At 48.3% G+C, this 6,000-nt stretch overlaps 1 protein-coding gene across 8 annotated transcripts in view; it reads left to right on the top strand.

Annotated features, from left to right (window-relative positions):
- The first annotated feature begins 230 nt into the window (after window positions 1-230).
- Window positions 231-6,000, top strand: part of Ecsit (ECSIT signaling integrator) — an 11,918-nt gene continuing 6,148 nt past the window's right edge. Inside the window, exons 1-3 of one of the 8 annotated variants that reach the window (XM_057766672.1) lie at window positions 309-418; window positions 776-901; window positions 1,879-2,109. The gene's annotated coding sequence lies outside the window, so the exon portion shown is untranslated. Of the gene's footprint in view, window positions 419-775; window positions 902-1,878; window positions 2,110-6,000 lie in introns of all 8 variants that reach the window. The other 7 variants (XM_057766669.1, XM_057766668.1, XM_057766666.1 and 4 more) reach the window with 7 other exon arrangements.

Below are 6,000 nucleotides of genomic sequence, written 5' to 3'. Positions count from 1 at the left end.
AGTTTACCATCACACTTCGGGTGACAAAACTGGATGGGATAGGCTCAGCCGCCGCCAGTGCAGAGCCTCCGCCGCGCGAACCCAATACCCCCAGCCTCCCGCACTTGGGAAGGAGCAGGGCCTGCTCCCCCAGAGGCGGGATCAGTGTCCTCCCTCCTTCCTATTGGTGAGTCTCTTCTTTTGGGCGGGATCTATCGCCACAGGCTTTTCTGATTTGCTGTCCCTTTAGCCTGTAACCGGAAGTTCTATGACTCCACATGACGGCGTCCAGCGGTGCCACCGAGCCGTCTAGGTTACCGGGCCGGCCGCGTGAGTAGGTGGGTCGCGCGTGGGAGGACGATGGGACAGTCTGGGCTTCAGGGCGTCCACTTCCAGGCCTGGTAGAGCCGTGGAGAACGACCGTCAGCTCGGCCTCAGGGTGAGGGCACCGTGACCTTTGGGGGGGTGCAGGCTTGGGGACATGTGAGAAAGGTTGCTCTGCACCTCTTGCTTCAGTGTCCGGTTTCGCAGGTGCGACAGTCGGCTCAGGCCACACAGCACGTCGGTGTTGGGCACTTACCACGTACCAGGCACTGATCCTGCTGGTGGAGATACAGCAATGAGAAAAACAGATTTTAAAAAAAATTATTATCTAAGAGAGCCAATTATTGAACAAAACGGAACAGGCAGTTTTGTGATTTCAAATGGTGGTTGTTGAAAGCAATGTGTTTTTCCCTGAAACAAGAGGCTTTATGTATCCCAAGCCGGCCTCGAACTCTTGATCTTCCTCTTCCAGGCCTGCACCAAGATAGGAAGCAGTAGACACGGGGTAAAACAAGTTCAAAGCCTCTGAGACCAATAAACGTGTCTTGTTTCAGAAACAGTGTGGCTGGAACCTCAAGGGATAGGGAGAGTTCAGCAGGTAAACTCCGTCTGATATTTATTTGAAGTGTTTTAGTTATGGGGGGGGGGGCGCATGTGCTGTGGTGCACGGTGGAGGTAAGAGGACAGCTATGGAGTTGCATCCTTACACCTTATTCCGGTTCCAGGGATTGAACTCAGGTCATTAGACTTGCATTGTTCCAGCAGCAAGAACCTTTCTGTCCCGGCTCTTATTTGTTTACATTTTAGCCAGGACTTTTTTTTTTTTTTTTTTTTTTTGGTTTTGGTTTTTCGAGACAGGGTTTCTCTGTGGCTTTGGAGCCTGTCCTGGAACTAGCTCTTGTAGACCAGGCTGGTCTCGAACTCACAAAGATCCGCCTGCCTCTGCCTCCCAAGTGCTGGGATTAAAGGCGTGCGCCACCACCGCCCGGCTTAGCCAGGACTTTACTGTAGCTCAAGACTGCCATGGAGCTCACTAGTTACTACCAGCTGGTCTGGATGCAATCCTCCACAGTGCTGGCTTTGGAGCCACAGCACTTGTCTCAAGTCTGGCTTGTTTTTTGAAGCAGAGTCCCACTATGTATCCCTGGCTGGTCTGGAACTTACTATGTCTGTGTAGCTCAGATTCACCTCAGACTCAGAGGTCTGCCTGCCTGTGTCTCCTGAGTACTGGGATTACAGGTATCTGCCATAACACCCAGCATTTTATGTGTTCATGTGTGGCTGCATGGATGTATTAGTGCATGTTCATGTATGCACATGTGTACAGGAGGACACATGTCCTTGGATGTTGTCCACCTTGTGCTCTGAGACAAGGTCTTTCACTGGGACCTGTAATTAAGTAAGTAGGCTGGCTGGCCGCTGAGCTCAGGGACCTGCCTGTTTCTGCCTCCCTGGTGCTGGGATTGCAAGGGCATGTCACCTCACCTTTTTATGTGGGTGCTAGGGATCAAACTCAGGTCCCCAGACTCTCAGGGAAAGTATTCATCAATAAAGCCTTCTTTCCCGCTCACTTAGTTACATTGTTAGAGCTGTCTTTGCGCTGGAGGGACGTAACTGGCTGGGCGAAGCGGTGGATATACGGTATGCAGGGAAGCCGAGTGGACTGATGTGGTGACCTGCAGCGGAGCGGGTGGATTTGGAAATAGTCTCCAGGACTGTTTGACAGATTGAATGATTCCGACTTTGTGGCCTTACTGGGAAGGGTGGTGTCGCTGGCTGGCCTCCAGAGAAGCACATGAAGCAAAGGTATGTCGGTCGGTGTCCCATTCGGAGTTGGAGTTGGCTGCTCTCTACTAAAGCTAGTTTAGGCATGGAGGTGAAAGCGTTAGGGAACCATAAGCACAAGTTGTCACTACCCTGACTAATACATTAGGAGCCACCTATGGCTGCCGCAAAGCAAATTCTCACACAGTAGGTCTGGCAGTCAACATTTTATAGGTCCTGGAACACAATTTGCAAAGCAAAGGTTTAGATTCTTCTTACCTAACTGTATGCCAACCAAGTACCCCACCATGAGTCCACCATGAGCCCCTCACTGGGGATTCTAGGCAGGGGCTCTACCACTGAGCCACACCCTCAGCTCCTCACTGGGGGACTCTAGGCAGGGCTTCTATCACTGAGAGTCCCCAGCAGCTCACTGGAGGATTCTAGGCCAAGTCTGTACTACTGAATCACTGCCTGAGTCTAGTCCAGTTGCATTTTCTCAGACCACTAGCTGCAGCTATCACCAGATGTTGGTCAGATATGCAAACATGTTGGATATGTCAGAGTCTGCACGTTTTATGCTCCCAGAACATTTGTCTGCACCTTCAGTTTCGCAGACACTGCAGGACCCTGAATGCCAGGAAGAAAACCAAGGATGTTAACAAAGGGCTGTGGGGGAGGGGCCTTCACTATCTGCTACTTAGGAAAAATCAAGCAAGTCGACACTTTGAAGTTATTGGTGGCTTCTTCGAGGTGTGGAACACACCAGTTTGGATTAGTGTTACTGACATGACTAGGGCAGCCGTCAAGTAGAGAGGAAGGAGCCAGTGTGTGGATGTGACTTCAGTGTAGCTTTGTGATAAAAGATCAGGAAGTTGGAGGGAGATTTTGGGCAATGATACTAGAGAAAAGGCTGTTTTTTCTTAAATAGGTTCTCACTATGTAGCCCTAGCTAGCCTGGAGCTTACTGAGATCCGCCTGCCCCTGCCTCCTAAATGCTAGGATTAAAGGTGCATTACCATGCCTGGCTCAAGTAGATGAAGGTTTTGTGTGTGTGTGTATGTGTGTGTGTGTGTGTGCCAGTGGAGGTCAGAGGACAGCTTGTGGGAGTCAGTTCTTTCCTTCCCTCTGGATTCCAGGGACGGAATTCCAGCAGTCAGACATGACAGCAACTGCCTTTACCCGCTCAGCCATCTTGTAGCTCCCAAGGTATTTTGTTTTCTTACCCTGTTTTTGGAGGCAGGTTTTTATGCAGCGCAGGCTGGCTTCATACTTGCTATGTATACAAAGCTGATCCTCCCGCTTCAATGCTGGGATTACAGGTGTGCCGCCACACCTGCTGCACCCAGTGGTGGCAAGGGTGACCCAAACTCTTCCTAACATTGTTCTCCAAGGCCTAGGCACCATGACACAAAAACCCCACAGGTACACTAAGAAAACTGCAAGCCAGTGCCTCTGGACTATCGCCTAAAGTTCTTTATAGCGGGTCTGCAAACATACCGAAAGGAGTCTACATTGTGGCTAAGAGAACGTATCTCCAAAATGCAAGGGTAGTTGGATATCTAAAAATTTAGTATATATATATATATATATATATATATATATATATAAATTATATATTTTAATATATAATAATAAAATACATTAAGAACAAAACCCCAAAATTACATGATTTCATGATGCAGAAAAATATTTGACAAAGTCCACACTCATACTTTTGTATTTGTTTGAGACAAGGTGTCACTGTGTTGAACAGGCTAGCTGTGAGGGTCCCTGAAAGTGTCATGGCCGACAGTGAGATGACCTGGATGAGGTTAAGAATGAAACTTTAGGTCAGCACAACTTAGCTGGTGCTGGATCCAAGCTTCTGGAGTCTAATGCCAAGAGACTTATTTCTTGTACGTTTAAGCACAATAAAATTTTGGGGGAGAGTTTGCATGTTGTGTGACAGTTATCATGACAAAGCTTCAGGCATGACTGCATAGAAACACCTTTGCAAAGTGCATCTCTTTTTTTTTTTTTAAAGATTATTTATTATGCATACAATGTGCTGCTGGCATGTATGCCTACATGTCAGAAAAGGGCACCAGATCTCATTACAGATGGTTGTGAACCACCATGTGGTTGCTGGGTACTGAACTCAGGTCCTCTGGAAGAGCAGCCAGTGCTCTTAACCTCTGAGCCATCTCTCCAGCCCTGCAAAGTGCATCTCTATAACAAAGGCCCTGTGGCCTTTCTCACAAGAATGGGCACTACTGCTGGGCAGTGGTGGTGGCGCATGGGCAGTGGTGGCACTCGCCTTTAATCCCAGCACTTGTGAAGCAGAGGCAGACTGATCTCTGTGACTTTGAGGCCAGCCTTGTCTACAGATTGAGTTCCAGGACAGCCAAAGACTATTTCACAGAGAAACCCTTTCTCAAACAAACAACAACAACAAAAGGAATAAAAGGGTTCTACTGACTGAAAACAGTGCTCAGGACAAGGGCCCAGGGAGGAAGGGTTTGCAATAAGCATAAGGATGGGTTCTATTGACTGAGAAACAGTACTGGGGCCAGGGAGGAATAAGCTAGCAAACTTTTTTGCAAAGCACATGCTACCTCTTTGATGAGGATGGGCTCTACTGAGGGACGATGCTCGGGATTCTGGGAGATTTGATGAGGGCTGGCTTTGTAGAACAGCAGACATTACCAGGTGCTAACATGTCCACTCAGTTTCTTTCTTTTCTAGTGCTGTCTGTAAGCTGTGCCCTCCACAGCTGCCCTCAGAGATCCGCCTGCCTCTGCCCCCCAAGTGCTGGGATTAAAGACATGTGCCACCAGCCCTGTGAGAGGTTAGATCCTTTTGCCAGAGTTCAGGATCTAGACAAGGGTGTGCAGTGTGGCCACTTGTCAGCGTTGTACCAGTTTCCAGAAGTAGCACTCGGGCAAGAGAGAGACTCACCATGGAAACAGCCCAGTCGGTAAGAACCTGCATGAGTCTGACCACCTGGGCTCTATCTCAAGTACCCGGGAGAGAAGAGATAGGGCTAGTGAGATGGCTCATTGGGTAAAAAGTGCTCGCTGCCAAGTCTGAGGACCTGAGTTCAATCCCCAGCACCCACATGGTGGGTCACAGCCATCTGAAACTCCAGTTCAAGAGGATCCAAAGCCCTCTTCTGACTTCTGCAGGCACCATGCACATACATACAAATAAAGACAAAATGTTCATACATAATTGAAAAACAAAAACAACTGGGTTTTAGATTTTTTTTATTGATTTTTATTGAGCTCTACATTTTTCTTTACTTCCCTCCCTGCCTCTCCCTTCCCCCCTTCAACCCTCCCCCAAGGTCCCCATGCTTCCAATTTACTCAGGAGAGCTTGTCTTTTTCTACTTTCTATTTCCCATGTAGATTAGATCTATGTAAGTCTCTCTTAGTGTCCACATTGTTGTCTAAGTTCTCTGGGATTGTGGTTTGTAGGCTGGCTTTCTTTGCTTTATGTTTAAAAACCACCTATGAGTGAGTACATGTGATAATTGTCTTTCTGTGTTTTTTAAAGAGGCCAACCAGTGGTAGGTAGCGCCTGCCTTTAAGCCCAGTACTCAGGAGATAGAGGCAGGCCTGTGAGCTCAAGGCCAGCATGGTCCACAGAGGGAGTTCCAGGACAGCCAGGGCTACAGTGAAACCCTGTTTTGGAAAAAACCAAAGGGGAGGGGGCGTTGAGATGGCTCAGTGGGTAAAAGTGTTTGCTGCTAAGCCTGAGGACCTGAGTTCAGTCCCCAGGGCCCACATGGTAGAAGGAGAGCACAGAATTCTCTGAGTTGTCCTTTGTGCTGGTGCCACGGCACATCCGTGTACACACACTCTGGAATGTACAAAGAAGGTTTTTTAAAAAAATAATTTTGTCTTAAGCCACACCTGTGGTCAAATGGTCCCTACTTTCTTCTGAGCCT

Source organism: Chionomys nivalis, chromosome 4, assembly GCF_950005125.1.
Source record: "Chionomys nivalis chromosome 4, mChiNiv1.1, whole genome shotgun sequence".
Taxonomy (NCBI): domain Eukaryota; kingdom Metazoa; phylum Chordata; class Mammalia; order Rodentia; family Cricetidae; genus Chionomys; species Chionomys nivalis.
This window is presented reverse-complemented; position numbering and strand designations above follow the sequence as displayed.